Source organism: Petaurus breviceps, unplaced genomic scaffold (assembly GCF_028583685.1).
Source record: "Petaurus breviceps papuanus isolate PSGF00001 unplaced genomic scaffold, PetGlider_PUasm1.0 490, whole genome shotgun sequence".
Taxonomy (NCBI): Eukaryota; Metazoa; Chordata; class Mammalia; order Diprotodontia; family Petauridae; genus Petaurus; species Petaurus breviceps.
The window spans coordinates 28,115,196-28,135,114 of NW_027186352.1; the positions used below are offsets into that span (position 1 = coordinate 28,115,196).

Below are 19,919 nucleotides of genomic sequence, written 5' to 3' on the forward strand. Positions count from 1 at the left end.
ATCCAACCAACATAAGATGTTTTTGTTCCAGCCCAGTGTGTGTCTCTCTGCTTAAAATGTTTTTCTTATAAACAGATTCTATTTTTCTTTAATGCACTTTGCTTTCTTCTTCCATTTAATTCTTGACTTCATCCCTTTCACATTCACAATTATGATTACTGTGCATTTCTGTATATCCCATTTTATCCCTATATATGCTTCTTTCTCTCTCCTTTCACCCTGTCCCTCCTCAAAAGTCTCTTTTGTTTTACCATTGAATGCTATCTGCCCCCTCCCCCATCCATATTCTATTCTACATATCCATAAGATAGATTTCTATGTTTAGCTTTATATGTATGCTATCCCTTCTTTGAGTGAATTCATATGAGAATAAGCTTCAAGCACTGGGCATTCCCCCATCTTCTTCGGTGTAAAAACTTCCTTTTGTGCATCTTTTTTTGTGAGACAATTTACCCTACTGTACCTCTCCCTTCCTTCTTCTTTCAATCCATCCCTCTTTCTCGACCTTTTTTTTTATATTATTCCATCAAAACCAACTCATCCCCATGCCCTTTTTCTGAATACAACTTCTAATTGCACTAATAATGAGAAAGTTTTTAGGAGTTATAAGTATCATCTTCCCATATAGGAGAGTAAACAGTTTAACTTTATTGAATCTCTTATGGTTTTTTCTTTCCTATTTACCTTATTATGCTTCTCTTCAATCTTGTATTTTAAAGTAAAATATTCCATTCAGATGCCTTTTTCATCATGAATGCTTTTAAGGCTTTTAATGACTATTTTCTTCCAGATAGGTTATCCTTAGTTTTGCTTGGTATGCTATTCTTGGTTTATAATCATAGCTTTTCAGTTCTCCCAAATGCCACATTCCAAACCCTTTGATCTTTTAATATAGAAGCTGCTAAATCTCATAGACTGACTGTGGCTTCATGATATTTAAATTACTTCTCCCCAACTAATTGCGATATTTTCTCATTGAGGTGGGAATTCTTGAATAGGGTTATACTATTACTTCAAGTTTTCATTTTAGTATTTTTAAGTAGTGGATTGGTGGATTGTTTCAATTTCCATTTTGCCCTCAGGTTTTAGGATATTAGGACAATTTTCCTTGAAACTTTCTTGAAAGATGATGTCTGGGCTCTTTTTTTATATCATGGCTTCAAGGTAGTTCAATAACTCTTAAATTCTCTCTCCTTGATCTATTTTACAGGTCAATTGTTTTGCAGATTAAATATTTTGCAACTTTCTTCTTTTTTCACTCTTTTAACTTTTTATTATTTATGTTACATGGAGTCATTAGCTTCAACTTAACCAATTTTAATTTTAAAGGAATTGTTTTCTTCATTGAACTTTTGTTCCTATTTTTATTTTTCCAATTTGGTCAACTACAATTTAAGTAGTGATTTTCTTCAGTGATTTTTTGTTTTTGTGTTTCTTGGCCAATTCTGTTATTTATGTTATTATTTTCTTCAGTATTACTTTTTGTCTCTTTTTTCAAGCTGTTAACTCTTTTTGTAGGTTTTCTTGTATCATTCTTATTCATTTTCCCGGTTTTTGTCTACTTCTCTTATTTGATTTTTAAAATCTTTTTTATTTCTTTCAAGAATTCTTTTTAAGCCTGTGTCCACACACATTTTACAAAACCTTTGCATGTAATTTTTTTATTTCATTGTCCTCTTCTGAGTATGTGTTTCGAGCCTCTCTTTCACAATAGTAATGTTCTGTGATTAAATTCTTTTTTTGTTGCTTGCTTATTTTTTCAGAGAATTTCTTGATGTCCAACTTTAATTAAAGTTGGATTCTACTACTGGGGATGAGGGGACTTTCTTCCAAGCTTCAGGTTTTTCATGCTGCTATTTTTTAACTAGTTCTGAGAGTCTCCAGGTTTTCAATTCTTCCAAGGTGATATGATATAAGGAGAGGTGAGTTCACTGCTCTCCTTAACTGTGATGTGGTCTGTGAGTGACCACAAGGACTCTTATCCACCCCAAAACTGGGACAAGCACCCCTATTCATTTGCTTTGATAAGCACAAGCATCACAGTGATTTCAGGATTGTAAATCAGAATTTTGTATTGGCAATGCAACAGAGTCCTGCACTCAGTGCCAGCAAGTATCTCTAGGAATTCTCATACTGAACAATTGTCTGTTCCATGGGCTGAAATTGACTAAAGTCCCTGCCTTCTGCAAAGCATCTACCTGAAAGGCTTGGTGCTGGCCTCCTAAGGCAAAGTCTATGATTTATTCTACTTCAAGCATGGCCATCCCACCACATCCATGAGACAGACATTCCCTGTCAACATTCTGACTTATCTTAGGTTGCAAAGTTGTTTTACCTTGATGTATTTTTGGTTCTTCCTCTCTAAAATTCAATTTGAGGCACTATTATTTGGTACATGTTTCATCTATTGTGTAACAAAATTAAAGTTGTAGTGATTACATTATTTTCTGAGTAAACACACAAAATGCAAGTTATAACAGATCAGATCAACTCTATCAACAATTCTTAACAAGCAACTGTTGACAGACGGAGAGTGTTGCACATTATTGGGAAGTCCAGCATGCATCAGGAGGAAGATGATATAATATTGCATCATCAAAATTTCAATGCAGGAAGAAAATAAAAATTTACAATAAATCATTAAATTTAAGATTTGTCATTTTTTAAATAATATTTTTTTATTATGATGCAAATTTTTAAATTAAGTTAAAGGGTAAAAAAAGTAGACTTTTTTTGGGGAGGCAGTGCTGAGTATTTTTTTAAAGGGGACAGTAGACTAGATGAGTTTGGCAACCTCTTAACCCATTAGCTACAGACAAGGCAAACAAATCCTTTACTAGAAAAAATTTACCATTACCCTAAGGCTACCATAAATCAAGTGCAACAATCTGGAATTTACTTTGAAACTACAAAGTCCCCTATAAATGTAAAGGCCTGTAGTTTTAAAATGTAGGAGTGAGACCAGATGGTTGCTGAGGGAGGCATTATTTTAAATTTTTTTTTTTTTTAGTAGGGGAACTTGGGAGAGCTCAGATGATTCCCTGTCTTTAACATTGTGGCTCTGCCCTCCTCAATTCACATTTACAAGTATGAGTTAGGTGGGCATTTTCCTATATTTTCTCTAATATTGTAATGTTTTCCAGATTAAAATGTTTCCCATTTTTCCTATAAGAAATTTTACTTTATAAATTTTTTTTTTCTGTTTTGACTTAATATATTTGGAGATAACCCTATTCTCAGTGCATTGCATCCCTATATCCTCCTCTATCTCTTCTCCAGTTGACTGATTTTGTCATTGTATTTAACTTTAGTCCTTTTTTTCTTTTTATTTATTTATTTAATCCACCCTTTCATTTCATTTTCTTCTCAGTAGAGAAATTTAATTGAGTCCCTTTCTTCTGCTCACCTTCAAATTTTTAAATTTAATTTTTGTGATTTTTTCTAAAATATATTTTCCTTCTTTTCTCCTTTATCTTCATTTTCTTTCCCTTATAGGTATTTATACTTTGATTCTTAGCCCTGATACTTATTTATTTTTTCTTTATTCTTCATATGTCTTATCAAATTAAGTATTCTATGATTCCTATTTTGGTATCCTTTCCTAAGTATTTTCTGTTTCTTTTTCTTCAAGATTTTACCCCAGATCTCCTTTATCTTTCATTCCTCACACTTAGAAATGATAATTCCTGTAGGTGAGACAAAGGATATTGCCTCCCAGACTTCTTGGTATCAGTTGTTTCTAGGGGCTTAATTTCCCTATACCTTAGTCTAGATTTTTTTTTCTAGCACTAAATAACTTCAAAGGAAACCTTTTGAAAAATATTTTAAAGACTGAGAAGGAGTTCATAAGTTTTACCCCTCAACACTCAAGCAAATTATTTTCCTTTATTTTCCTTGCTTAAATCCTATAGTTTTCCTCCCCATCTATTTACTAAAAGGCTTTCCTTTGATTTGTAGGACACTGGGTTTGGGGGCAGGAATGATGTTCTGATGCAAGCACATGGGTTAACTAGTGAAGCTCCATTTTTGTCAAGGTATTTGTCTCCTCTGCTGCTGGTTTATCTGCTTGTTACCACTTTTGAACAGTATGTTCATGGTCTTCGGGAACATGGAGACAACTTATATTGTTTTACCTTTTGTGCATAATTCCTGGTTTGGAGCAGTTTGAGTGGTCATGAGATATTTTCTCATCCTCCATTGTGTTGGTCACATCAACAGTGTTTGTAAAATAAATGGCTGATTATGCAGGTTGGTGATATAGTGGATATATATTTTGTCTTTGATTCAAGAAGACATGAATTCAGTTTTTCAAGATTTTTATTAGCTGTCTAACTATGAACAATGCACTCAAACTCTATTAAACCTGTTTTAATAACTGTAAAATGGGAATAATATTACATACCTCACTGGGTTATTTTCATAATATATTGAGATAGCATATATAAAATGTTTCAAAATGTTCAATATATATAAGTGCTAGCTAGGAGTATCTAACTTAATGATTTCTGGAATAGGAAGTTAAACTAAAGAGAGGACTTATATTCTCTTTTTTCAGTATTTCATACATTTGGCTATCTTGAATTTCAGACTGGCTGTCAAGGAGGCATAAGACAGGGACCCATTATATGTAAACTTCATGACCTCTTTATCCTGGTGCCTTAGTTTGCTACAGCCCTACCTCCTCCTATATATCATCTTTCCTGAATGTATACTTCGTTATTAGTGTATTATTTTACTTAAAGGATGTCACTGAACACCAATGTTGAAATGTTATTATTTCTTTGTCATGATAACCCTCCTCAATTTCAGTTCAGTGATTCTGCAGCCAGCCATGGAGAAAGCAAGTATTGGGCATTTCTGCCATTATTGCACTCAAGGGTTTCATTCATAGTGACCTTATTCACTGTTCAATACTGATTCTGGCTTGTAAACTTCAAAGCTGAAACTCTTCCAGTGCCTATATGCTTATCTGTTGCAGTTCTGAGTCACTCAAGGAATAGATTAGATAAGCCTATTCATAATTAGATTTTAGCATTCTGGAGTATACTTTAAACTTACCTACAATTCTAATTTGGTTTTGCTAGCATTTACTGAACTTTTGCCATATGTCAGTCACTCAACAAGCAGCATTGTGTATGCCTAAAGGACTGGCTACAAATTCAAGAAAATCTTGACTCAGTTTCTATCTCTAACACATACTATCTTTGGTAATTTAACTGAGCTATTCAACCTCTCAGTGACCCAGAGATATGTTCAGGACTGTAAGTTGGGCAGTAGTGCTTGATACGCACTGTATAGGAAGGTTCCTATTGTGGAATTCCCTATTCCAATAAAACAACTGGTCTCACTTTTAAAGAATTTATATTGTCATGGGGAGATGTAATATCAAAAAAATTATAAAATCAATGCAAAAGGGATTTTTGGGGAGAGGAGGAAGTGATAGAATTATCAGGATAGAGGGTTTGAAACTTATGGCATTAAAAATGAGCATCAAGGGGGGCAGGGTCAAGATGGTGCAGTAGAAGCAGGACCTCCCCACTGCTCAGGCTTCCACCTTCCCCAATACATGTAAAAAGGGGACTCTAAACAAACTCTGGAGATGCAGAACCAACAAAATTACACAGAGAAGCTAACCTCCCACTGCGGACAGCCCTGCAAGCCAGCAGAAATAAGCCAGCACAGCCCGTTGGGAGCAGAGCTCAGCCCCATGCCTAGGCTTTAGCCCAAGGGTGGGCCTGACCAGTCACCTGCCAGAGGGACCCCAGATCAGCAGCAGCTGTGGCCTTTCCAGATTTAGCAAAAAATACATGCGAAGGACAAAGTGAGAGGGCAGTGCAGTCTGGACTTTGGGACCCAGTAAGTGGGAGTACATGGCTTTTGCATCCGGAGCAAAAAGGCACTGAGATACTGGCACAGCCAGCCAGACACATGGCAGCTTCAGCTCCTGGCCTGCAGAGTATAGGGAGATACCAAGCAAAAGTCTTAGGGGTAATCACTCTTGTTTTAACCTTCTTGGATCTGGATGGCTGTCTAAGGTGGAGGTCCTGGGGTGTGTGTCCAGCTTGCCAGATCATGTGGAGACCTCAGAGAGGGCACCCAGCAAATACCTCCAGCAGATGAGAAATCCCCAGTGTTTGGGACAAAAGCTCCCCTGTCTGGTGGCAGAATCCTACTGTGGCATAAAGCCCAGGGGTCAAGTCACTGAGGGGTGACATGACCAAGCAAAGGAAACAAAGCAGACAGAAGATTCCAACATGAGACTCCTATTTTGGGGACAAAAATGAGAAAAGCATAGAACAGGAGGAAGACAGTGAAGTCAGAATTCCTGCACCAAAAGCTTCAAAGGAAAATACAAGCTGGTTACAGGCGATAGAGGACCTTAAGAAGCAGATAAGAGAGTGGAGGAAAAATTGGGAAGAGAAATGAGAATGATGCAAGAAAATTATGAAATGAGAGTCAACAGCCTGACTGAGGAAAATAACACCTTAAAAAATAGATTAACTCAAATGTCAAAAGAGGCTCAAAAAGGAAATAAGGAGAAGAATGCCTTAAAAAGCCGAATTTGTCAGATGGAAAAAGAATCTCAAAAGCTCAATGAGGAGAATCATTGCTTCAGAATTAGATTGGAGCAAATGGAAGCAAATGACTTTATGAGAAATCAAGATGCTGTTAAATAGATCCAAACAAATGAAAGAATAGAAGGCAATGTGAAATATCTCATGGGAAAAACCACTGACATGGAAAATAGATCCAGGAGAAATAATTTAAAAATTATTGGACTACCTGAAAGCCATGATCAAAGTAAGAACCTACCAATCATCCTCCAGGAAGTTCTCAAAGAAAACTGTCCTGATGTTTTAGGACCTGAGGGCAAAATAGAGGTTGAAAGAATCCACCAATCACCTCCTGAAAAAGATCCCAAAAAAGAAAACTCCTAGGAATATTATAGCCAGGTTCCAGAATTCCCAGATTAAGGAGAGAATATTACAAGCAGCTAGGAAGAAACAATTTGAATATTGTGGAAACACAATCAGGAAAACCCTAGATCTGGCAGCTTCTACACTGAGGGATTGAAGGGCTTGGAATATGATATGGTGGAGGTCAATGGAGCTGGGATTAAAACCAAGCATTACCTACACAGCAAAACTGAGTATCTTCTTTCAGGAGAAAATATGGTCATTCAGTGGAATAGAGGACTTTCAAGCATTCTTGCTGAAAAAACCAGAATTGAATAGACAATTTTACATTCAGATACAAGAAGCAAGAGAAGCATTAGAAGGTAAACAGGGAAAAGAAATCATTAGGAACTTATCAAAGTTGAACTATTGACATTACTACATCAAAAAACAATAAGTGTAACTTATGAAACTTTTCTTACTAGTTGAAGGGAATAGAAATATATATATATATGTATGTCAGTGTATATGGGTATATGAATACATATGTGAATATGTGTATATATGTTTACAGGTTTACATAGATAGAGTGTACAGGACCAACTTAACAGGAAGGGATGATACTCACAAGGTGAAATTATGAGGTGAGAGAGCAATATAATGAGAAGATTTGGGCAAAGATATAATGGGGTAAACTATCTCATATAGAAGAGGCAAGGGAAACTGGTTACAATGGAGGGGAAGAATAGGAAGGCCAAAGGGAATGGGTCAACCTTATTCCCATTGAATTTGCCTTGAGGAGGAAATGAAATACACAGTAAATATGGTATCTCACCCTATTTTATATTAGGGGAAAAATGGGCAGAAAATTTGTAACTCAAAATCTGGCTGAAATGAATGATGTAAATCAGAAGTTAATAAAGCATTTGAAAGACAAATTTAAATAAAAAGAAAGAAATAATGCCCTTCGTGTAGTAAAAAAAAAAAAGAGAGAGAGAGTGAGAGAAGTCAGAATTCCTGCACCAAAAGATTCCAAGAAAATACTAGCTGGTTACAGGCCATAGAGCACTTTAAGAAGGATTTTGAAAACCAAATAAGAGAAGTGGAGGAAAAATTGAGAAGATAAATAAGAATGATGCAAGAAAATTATGAAATGAAAGTCAACATCCTTACTGAAGAAAATAACATCTTAAAAATAGACTAACTTGAATGGCTAAAGAGGCTCACAAAGGCAATGAGGAGCCAAATGCCTTAAAAAGCTGAATTTGCCAGATGGAAATAGAATCTCAAAAGCTCACTGAAGAGAATCATTCCTTCAGAATTAGACTGGAGCAAATGGAAGCTAGTGACATTATGAGAAATCAAGATACCATTAAACAGATCCAAACAAATGTAAAAAAAATACATAAGGCAATGAGAAATATCTCATTGGGAAAACCACTGACCTAGAAAACAGATCCAGGAGAGATTATTTAAAAATTATTGGACTACCTGAAAGCCACAATATAAAAGGAACCTAGAAATCAAAAATCCTATTTGATGTTTTACCATACCTTTGTGTAAACTCCATGAGTTGTTGTTACTTCAGTTATAGTCTATCCTCATATCTGTCTTTCAACTTCTTCCACTTGCATTAAGGCTTAGCTCTGACAGTACATTTCCCTATGTCCTTTCCTCATCTTCCTATTAATGTTCTCTCCAAAAAAAAATCCCCCATAATATTTTTAATAGATCATGAATCTTTCCTTTACCAACTTCCCTCAATATTATATAACATATGTATTGTGTACACATCACAGAGATATATGCAGGAATATGAGCTCCATGAAGGCAGAGAATAAACCATATTTAATGTTTAGATCACCAAAACCTAGCACAAATTCTCACACCTAGTGAATGCACTTGACAAAAAAATGATTACTTCAATGTGCTCTTAAAGCATCACCTGATTATCTGTGAGCCTCTATTCTAAAGTATACATGACTGGAGTATCTTCTGCAACATTTCTGCAAAGTAACACTCCAGCCTTTGCCTGAAGATATCAATGGAAAATAATGTCATTGCCCTCTGAGGCATTTCTTTTTGCTTTTGGACATCTCTCATTGTTATAAATGTTTGTTTATTTCTTGCAACATCCACACATTGCCCTTGGGTTCTGCTCTCTGGAAGAGAGAGCAAAACAAGTTCAATTTTCTACCACTTAGCCCTACAAGCACTTGAACAGTCTGATATCTCCTACCCTGAATCTTCTTTTTCCAGGCTAAAAATGCCCACTTCTTTCAATACACCCTCATATAACATGGACTCTAATCCCTTACCCTAATAATTGAAATTCTTTATATAGTCTCTAGCTGATCAACCTCCTTCTTAGACTGTGGTTTAACTCAACACAATACTCTAGAGGTGAGTACTGACAATGGTAAAGTACAATGGGGCTATCACCTCTCTATTTCTAAAAATGAAATCCCTAAGGGCAGCTAGATGGTGCCACAGTTAGAGTGCCAGGTCAGGAGTCAGAAAGACTCGTCTACCTGAGTTGTGATACAGTCTCAGACACTGGCTGTGTGACACTAGTCAAGTCAGTTAACCATATTTGCTTTAATGTTCTCATCTGTAAAATAAGCTGGAGAAGAAAGTTGTAAATATGACTGAAAAATGACTGAAAACCAGGCAACACTCTTAATGGAGCCCAACATAGCATTAGCTCCTTGAAAGTAATTTTTGGATCATTTGTTTGTATCATGAGCATCTATCATAGTACTTGACACATAGTAGGTGCTTAATAAATATTTGTTGAAGCTTGAATAGTAATGAAATATATCATAGTAAGTCATTATGCAGATTAAATAAAGTTTTTTGGCTCCTAAGATCCTGATCATGTGCAATCTCAGAAATTCAGAGCTAAGTGGGGTCTCAGACTTCATTAGTACTTGCTTGATATGCTCTGTATAGGCTTTTCTGTTATGAAGAAACAATATATTAGTGAAAAATCTGTGATATTTTTAGTTAGAGGACCTAAATTCAAATTCTATCTCTGCTATTCTTTTTATCATGTGCCCTTGGACAATTTAGTTAATCTTAGGGTAAGTTTCTTCATCTATGAAATTAAATATCACAATGGATAGAAAAATGGATCTACAATGAGGAATACCTGAGTTGTAAGCTTGCCTTGGATACTTACTGGTTATGTGATTCTTAACAAGTCACTTAAACTCTGAGCTTTAGTACCCTCATATGAAAACTTGGGAGTTAAACACAATGGTCTCTGCATTCTTTTTAAAATCTAAATCTATGATTCCATAATTTAATGACTATTTAGAAGCTTTCAACTCCAAAATTATGATTCACTAATACTCTCAATACACACACATTCCTCTAGTCACCTTCAGTTTAAGATTATATTACATTTACAAGAATATATCTGTATATACACATCTGTTTTTTGATGTCTCCCCCATTACAATCTGAGTTCCTTGAGCACATGCACCCAGTTTTGGCTTTCCTTTGTATTTCTAGAATTTAGCATAGTGATTAGCACACAATAAACATTTAATAAATGCTGAATATGAGTGCCATTCACATGACTAAATATGAGCCTATTACAATTCAAAAATCTTTGCCTTATATCTACCTCTCCTCTTCAAGATAAAATTAAGAAATATGGAGTATCCACAATTTAAAAAGAAAAGAAAAATGGTAAAAAAAAAAAAAAACCAACTAAATCTCATAACACAGAAGCCAGAATGTGTATTCTAACCTCTAGAAACAGCTTCATGTTACAAAATGGGTACACTCCCCATTTATAACATGGGGAATATTTTCACCTATATGACAAAGCATATATTTCTGATTCTTCAGGTTTTTCACATATGGACCCAAAAATGGGCACACATGAATTTCCTTAGCTCATGACATCTATCTCAAAGTCAGTCTCATGGGATTCTGAATATATTTTCTCTAAATCCCAGGATGTCTGCCATTTTGCTTATTATTATCTTAGAAGGTATGCATACTGAGTGAATAAATAAATTTCCAAATAATATATTCTGAAGCAGACTGGGAAACATCATAGAAAGAAATTATGCCAGTATATACTTGGACTTTCTCTCTCTGCTGTGTGTAAGGCACTCCTGCTGTGTTCATACCTTCCGAAGGAACTTTCAATAGGGAGCCCAGGTTAGACAGGCCATTCACTCAGCCCTGCCAAGTGGCTCAACAGGCTTCCATCCTTTACAAGGATAACAGCAGAGAGAGCTAATTACTAGACTAAACAAGAAACAGCAGGGACATTGGACTCATTAGTCACCTCTGGACCACACCTGGTAAATGATGAGTGCATTTCAGCAAGGCAACTTGGCTCTCTATTATGATGAGGCATGAGGTTTATTGGAAATCTGGGGGAGCAAATTGTCAAGAGACAAATGTGCTCCACAATTAAGAGGCAGCCGACTTCTACAACAACTTAGAGGAAACAGTGGAACAGAAAATAAGGCTGATAATGATCAAATGAAGAGCCCATTGGGTAATTAAGTTTCAAAAGTCAATGCATCTTGGCGTGTGTTTTAGTCAGTGCCCTGGTTTTCTTTGAGTTAATAGAAAGTAATTAGTATGAATGAACAAGTCTAATGGTTATACATTGGTTATTCTTACCTAATGGTCACTGTGCTAGGATCCACCTATACTTCACTTTTTGTCTCTAAGCTATCACAATTAAAATTAAAAAAACAGATACAGCCTTCTCTATCCCACTCTCCACAACACTTTTGCAGAAATTATTTCTTATGGCTTTAACTACTAAAACATAAAAAAAAAAAATCTGCTTATAGTATCAACCTTTAAGTCTAAATCATGTACATTTTTTGACCTTATCTTGAGATATGGTGTGAGATACTGATCAACATGTAGGTTCTACCATGCTGTTGTCTAATTTTCCCAGCAGTTTTTGAAAAAATATTGAGCTATTTTCCCATAAGGTGGGGTTTGGGGGTTTATCAAATGCTATTCTACTAGACTCATTGGCTATTGTGTCTTATATGCCCAACCTATTCCACTGATCCACCACTCTATTGCTTAACAAGTACCAATTAATTTTTATGATTGATGCTTTAAAATATAGTTTTAGATCTGGTATGGCTAGGCCACCTTCCTTTGCATTTTTTCCCCATTAATTTCCTTGATATTCTTTACCTTTATTCTTTCTGATGATTTTTTCTTCCTAGCTCTATAAAATATTTTTGGTAGTTTGGCATGGCACTGAAAAAGTAAATTAATTTAGGCAGAATTGTCATTTTGTTATATTATCTTGGTTTACCCATAAGCAATTAATATTTTTTCTAATATTTTTTCAAATCTGACTTTATTTGTGTGAAAAGCATTTTATAATTTTGTTCACATGGTTCCTGAGTTTATCTAGGCAGGTAGACTCTTGAATATTTTATCATGTCCACAGTTACTTTAAAAATAATCTATCTTTCTATCTCTTGCTGTTGGGCTTTGTTGGTAAGATATAGAAATGCTGATAATTCATGTGGGTTTATTTTATATCCTGCAACTTTGCTAAAGCTGTTAACTATTTCAAGTAATTTTTAGTTGATACTCTCGGGTTCTCTAAGTATGTTATCATATCATCTGCAAAGAGTTATAATTTTGATTCCTCATTTATTATTCTAATTCTTTTAATTTCTTTTTCTTCAAGGCAGGCCTGGAAGTAGTGGCCCACAGAGGCAGAAGCAGGCCCAGAAGGCACCTGATCAACTCAGAGGGCAAGTCCTCCCATCAACGACAAGGGCCACTACCAGGACAATCACCAAAGGGATGGGACTGGAAAGAGCAAGGTAAGCACCAAATGCAGGGGCCCTTGTCCCAGACAGCAAATACTCCTGGGGCTACCCCTTCATAGCACAAAGATTAAAAAAAAATAGCCCCTATCAGTACCTCCAAAGACCAGGATGACAGAGTGAACCTTACCTTCTCCAACTCACCCAATTTGACCCTGAAAACATAGTAACTATTGCCCCAGGGTAAAACCCTCTACAGTAAAGGCTTGGCATCCCTAGAGGAAGGGAGTGGCTAGGGCCCTGGCCCAAAATGGGTAGAAAGCAGACTACAAAGACTCTGGAGTCATACTATCCTCAGTGGGAGGAACCAAACTCAGAGGGAGACAATGTGGACTCCACACCCACAGCTGAAACATCAACAGGGAATGGGTCCCAAGCACAGAAAGCTCTCCCAGATGAGATCAAAGGAAACTTTGAAAACCAAATGAGAGAGATAGTAGTCAAAAGGAATAATTCTCTCAAAACCAAAATTGCAGAATTAGAAAAAACATTATAATGAAGAAAACATCTCTCTAAAAAGAAAAGTGTATGATATAGAAAAGGAGCTCCAAAAATTAAACAAGGAAAATGATTTGCTAAAAACTAGAATCAACCAAATTGAAGCAAATAACTCTATGAGGAATCAAGAATTAGTCAAACAAAACAACAAGAATGAAAAATTAGAAAAAGAGGTAAAATACCTCAAAGAAAAAAAAATAACTGACCTGGAAAACAGAACCAGGAGAGATAATCTGAGAATCATAGACCTACCAGAAAATCATGATGAAAATATGAGCCTGGACAACATCCTCCAAGAGCTCGTTAAGGAAAACTGCCCTGAGATACTAGAAACTGAGTGTAAAATAGAAATGGAGAGAATCCACCAGACATCTGCTGAAAGAGATCCCAAACTGAAAAGTCCTCGAAATGTCATGGCCAAACTCCAGAACTACCAGATAAAAGAGAAAATAATTCAAGCGGCCAGAAAGAAACAATTCAAATATTGAGGGTCCACAGTGAGGATCGCACAGGATTTGGCAGCCTCTACACTGAAAGGTCAGAGGCAGTATAATACAATTTTCCGGAAGGCAAAAGAACTCGGGTTACAACCAAGGATCACATACACAGCAAGACCGAGCATATTCTTGCAGGCAAAGAGATAGTCATTCAATGATATAACAGAGTTGCAGACCTTCCTGATAAAAAAGCCAGAACTCAATGGAAAATTCAACGTCCAATTACAAAATGCAACAGTGACATAGAAAGGTAAACAAGGAAAACACAAACACACACACACACACACACACACACACACACACACCCTGCTATTTGATAAGAGCAAACTGGTTATATACAAGTAGAGGGTATGAGTGTAAAATACACAACAGAATGATTTAAAAAATCTTGTTAACAGCTACAAAGGGACTGTAATGGAAGAAGAGGAATGAATGAAGTGGTAAAGGGTAAATTATGCCACAAAAAGAGGCATAAAAACAGTATAGCAGAGGAAAAGAAGGGAGGGAGGAGAGAATCATATAAGCTATTCCCTCATTGGTTCTGGTGCAAGGAGGGTATAACAACCAGTTAAGCATAGGACTCTATGGAGAAGAAACACAAAACGTATAATTTTGCAGGGAAAGAGGGGAGGGAGAGGAGCTTTGCATGAGATTTGTTTCTGTCAACCTTGGTGTGAAGAAGAAATAACATACTTCATTAAGTATAAAAATATCCTACAGAAAGTAGGAGGGAGAAAGTGCTATGAAAGGGGGTGGTAGTTAGTAGGAAGGGAAGAAGTAAGGGGAAAGGGGAGGAAAAATGAGGGAGGCTGATAAAGGAATACTGGGGGAGGGCTGGTCAAAAGGAAAACTATTAAGGGGGGAAGGGAGAAAGGGGGAAAATATGAGCATTAATAGGGGATGGAATAGGATGGAGGGAAAGAAAAAGATAACAATCATAACTGTAAATGTGATTGGAGTGAACTCTCCCATAAAACGGAGATGGATAACAGAATGGATTAGAAATCATAATCCTACAATATGCTGTTTACAAGAAACACATCTGCAACAGAAGGATACACTCAGGGTAAAGGTAAAAGGCTGGAGTAAAATACATCATGGCTTAGCTAAAGTAAAAAAAAAAAGCAGGGGTAGGAATCGTTATCTCAGATAAAGCAAAAGAAAAAAAATTTACCTAATTAAAAGAAATAAGGAAGGAAACAATATCCAGTTAAAAGGCACCATCAAGAATGAAGCAATATCATTACTTAATATTTATGCACCAAGTGGAATAGCATCCAAATTCCTAGAGGAGAAGGTAAAGGAATTAGAGGAATAGATAGCAAAACAATACTAATGGGAGACCTTAGTCTCCCCCTCTGCAAACTTGATAAACCTAAACTCAAAATAAAGAAGAAAGAATTTAAGGAGATGAACAGAATTTTAGAGAGGATAGGTATGATTGATCTCTGGAGAAAACTTATGGGGATAAAAAGGAATATACATTTTTCTCAGTGGTTCATGGCACATAGTCAAAAACGGACCATGTTCTAGGGCATAAAAACCTCACAATTCTATGCAGTAAGGCAGAAATATTAAATGCATCCTCAGATTATGATGTAATAAAAATTATATGTAAGAAAAGGGCCATGGGACGACAGACTAAAAACTAATTGGAAATTAAACAATTTAATCCTAAAGAATGAGTGGGTCAGACAAGAAATTATAGAAACAATGAGTAATTACATTCAAGAGAATGATAATAATGAGACAATATACCAAAATTTGTGGGATGCATTAAAGACAGTTCTTAGGGGAAGTTTTATATCCCTGAGTGCATACGTGATTAAATTAGAGAAAAGGGAGGTCAACAAATTGGGCATGCAATTGAAAAACCTAGAAAAAGAACAAATTCAAAATCCCCAATTAAATACTAAATTAGAAGTATTGAAAACCAAAGAGATATTAATAAAATTCAAATTAAGAAAACTATTGAATCAATAAATAAAACTAAGAGCTGGTTTTATGGAAAATAACCAACAAAATTGATAGACCCTTAGTCAATATGATAAAAAAAATACAAAGAAGAAAACCAAATTATGAGTATCAAAAATGAAAAGGGTCAATATACCTCCAATGAAGAGGAAATCAAAACAATAATTAGCAATTATTTTTCCCAATTGTATGTACATAATTTTGACAATCTTAGGGAAATGGATGAATATTTACAAACATACAAGTTGCCCAGATTAACTAAAGAAGAAGTAAATAACTTAAATAACCCCATCTCAGAAAAAGAAATTGAACAAGCCATCAGTCATTTCTCTAGGAAAAAACCTCCAGGGCCAGACAGATTTACCAGTGAATTCTATCAAATATTTAAAGAACAATTGATTCCAATACTCCACAAACTATTTGGGAAAATTAGTGAAGAAGGAGTCCTACCAAATTCTTTTTATGACACAAATATGGTACTGATACCTAAATCAGGAAGATATAAAACAGAAAGAAAATTATAAACCAATTTCCCTCATGAATATAGATGCAAAAATTCTAAATAAAATACTAACAAAAAGAATACAGCAACTTATCTGAAGAATAATACACTTTGATCAGGTAGGATTTATTCCAGAAATGCAGGGATGGTTTAACATCAGGAAAACCATCAGTATAATTGATGATATCAACAATAAAACTAGCAGAACACACATGGTCATCTCAATAGATAAAGAAAAGGCTTTTTGACAAAATACAACATCCATTCTTAATAAAAAACATTAGCAAGTATAGGAATAAATGGAGCCTTCCTTAAAATAATAGGTTGCATCTATTTGAAGCCATCATCAAGTAATATATGTAATGTGGAGAAGCTGTAAGCATTTCCCATGAGATCAGGGGTGAAACAAGGGTGTCCACTATCACCCCTATTATTCAATCTGGTACTAGAAATGTCAGCCATAGCGATTAGAGAAGAAAAAGAAATTACAGGAATCAAATTAGGCAAAGAGTAGAACAAGCTATCACTCTTTGCAGATGATATGATCATATACTTAGAGAATCCTAGAGAATCAAGTAAAAAACTGCTGGAGACAATAAATTTGGCAAAGTTGCAGGATATGAAATAAACCCTCATAAATTCTTAGCATTTCTATATATTTCCAATGAAATTCACAGCAGGAGATAGAAAGATAAATCCCATTTAAAGTTATTGTAGACATTATAAAATATTTGGGAATCTACCTTCCAAAACAAATCCAGGACCTATATGACCACAACTACAAAACACTTTTCACACAAGTAAAGTCAGATCTAACTAATTGGAAAAAATCAATTGCTCATGGCTGGGTCGAACTAATATAATAAAAATGACAATTTTACCTAAATTAAATTATATATTTAGTGGCATACCAATTAATTTACCAAAAAAAACTACTTTATAGAGCTAGAAAATATAGTAACTATTCATTTGGAAGAATAAACGGTCCAGAATATCAAGGGAATTAATCAAAAGAAATGCTAAGAAAGGTGGACTAGCTATACCAGATTTCAACCTGTATTATAAAGCAGCAGTCATCAAAACTACTTGGTACTGGCTGAGGAATAGAGAAGTTGATCAATGGAATAGATTAGGCACACAAGAGTCAGAAGTCAATGACTATAATAATTCATTGTTTGATAAACCCCAAGACCCTGGTTTTTGGGAGAAGAACTCACTATTCGACAAAAAAAAAAAACTGCTGGTAAAACTGGAATATAGTATGGCAGAAACTGGGCAAAGACCATTATCTAAGGACATATGACAAAATCAAGTCTAAATGGGTGCATGATCTAGGTATAAAAGTTGATACGCCAAGCAGTCTCAGAAAACAAGGAGTTGTTTACATGGTAGATTTGTGGAGAGGGAAAGATTTTATGACTAAAATAGAATTAGAGAACATTATAAAATACAAAATGGATAATTTTGACTACATGAAATTGAAAAGCTTCTATACAGACAAAGCCAATGCAACCAAGATGAAGAGGGAGGTGGGAAATTGGGAGAGAAGCTTTACAACCTATGTCTCTGGCAAAGAACTCATTTCTAAAATATACAGAGAATTGAGTCAAATTTATAAGACAAGTTACTTCCCAAATGATAAATGGTCTAAGGATATGAGCAGGCAATTTTCAGAGAAAGAAATTAAAGATATCTATAAGCACATGAAGAAATGCTCTAAATCACTATTGATTAGATAAATGCAAATCAAAACAACTCTGAAGTTCTACATCTCACCAGTCAGATTAGCTAAGATGACAAAATAGGAAAATGACAAATGCTGGAGAGGATGGGGGCAAATTGGAACACTAATGCATTGCTGGTGGAGTTGTGAACTCATCCAGCCTTTCTGGAGAGCAATCTGGAATTATGCCCAAAGGGCTGTAAACACTTTCATACCCTTTGACCCAGCAAGACCCCTCCTAGGGTTATGATTGCATATGTACTATCTATGTCAGATTGCTTATTTTCTCAGGGAGTTGCCAGGGGAGGGCAGAGAGGCAGGTATTGGATTTAGAACTCAAAACTTTTAAAAATGCTAAAAGTTGTTTAAATATATAATAGGCCAAAAATAAAATATTTAACTAAAAGAAAAAAAAATTTGCAGGTGTCAACTCCTATATAATCCTGATTGTGACTCCCTGATTTTTTAATTGTTTCTTTCTGACGACTTGTAGTATTTTTCTCTTTGACCTGATAGTTCTGAAATTTGGCTATAACGTTGCTTGTAGCTTTTATTTTGGGATCTCTTAAACCTTTCTGTGTTGTTTGTCTTTAAAAAATACTGTTTTATTGTTTGTGTGTGTGTGTGTGTGTGTATTCTTTTAGTTATATTCTCTTCTCCCCACATCAAACATGTCAGACACACTTCCTCTGCCTGCTGATCACGAGGCCCATAGCACTCCTGATTATGTCCCAAATGACATTATATGTAATAGGGAAATAGTTAACAAAATAAATAAATATAGAATAAAACACATATAGTATGAATTAGTGTTTTTCCAAATGAAAATATAACCCAGATGTTTCCTTATTTATGTATTACTGATCTCTTTTTCTAGTTAAATTTGATACTATTACACTAGATGTGTTTATATAAATCTCTAGAGATTTCTTTGAAACTATCTTAATCTTCATTTCTTATATTTTGGTAGTATCCTATTGCATAGGGGAACTACATAGCACAGTGAATAAAGTAATGAGCCTGAAGTTAGGAAGATTCATCTTCATGGGTTCAAATCTGACCTCAGATTCTTACTAGCTGTATGATTGTTGGCAAGGCACTTAACTTTATTTGCCTCTGTTCCTCATCTGTTAAATGAACTGGGGAAGTGTATGACAAATCATACCAGTACTTTTGCCAAGAAAACCGGAAGTAAAGTCACAAAGACTTGGGAATGGCTAAAATGACATAATTATAAATTCCATTATACTTTTAGATTACGATTTGTTCAGTCATTTCCCAACTGATAGGTGTCCCTGCATTTCTAGTTCTTTGTCAGGCATAGTGATATACTGCTGCTGGAGATCTGAATTGATGTAGTCAATTCTATGCCCAAGAAGTTCACTATTTTTCAATTAAGTCTATTTGATTGTTGAAAGATTCCATTTGATAAAACATTATCCTATACATTAAGGTGAAATATGCACCCTTGTAAACATTTGATTCTCATTCTTCTCCCTAGATCAGATCTTTCCTTCACATGACTTCTTTTCAACTATTGAATATAAAGAGATCCTCCCTCAGTGTTCTCTATTTAAATCCAAGTTTTTCCAAGTATTTAAACTCTTCCTTATAAACATGACATCCATAAGTCTCATCACCCTAGTTTCCTCTCACTGATTCCTTGCTATATTGAGTGTGGTGATTGAGTGCTATAATAGATAATACAATATAGAGAATTTCCTTCCAATCAATTAAAACATCATGTAACTTTTGAAACCTCATTTAATCAAGGTAAAACCATTATTTTAAATGTATTTTTTCTGAAAACTTTTGATTTTATAACACCTAGATTTCCACAAGGAAATCTCCCCATCTAAGGGAGCTACCTCTTGAAGTAAAGCCTTTTTTGAAGGAAGGACAGATGGAAGCAGGAAAGAAGGCAGGCACTCAGGAAGAAAGGAAGGAAGGAAAGAAGGAAGGAAGGTAGAAAGGCAGGAAGGAAGGAAGGAA

General features: G+C 35.3%; 1 pseudogene; it reads left to right on the forward strand.

Moving 5' to 3' along the window:
- Positions 1-19,919, forward strand: part of LOC138172100 (ribonuclease H1-like) — a 98,416-nt pseudogene that overhangs the window by 76,344 nt on the left and 2,153 nt on the right.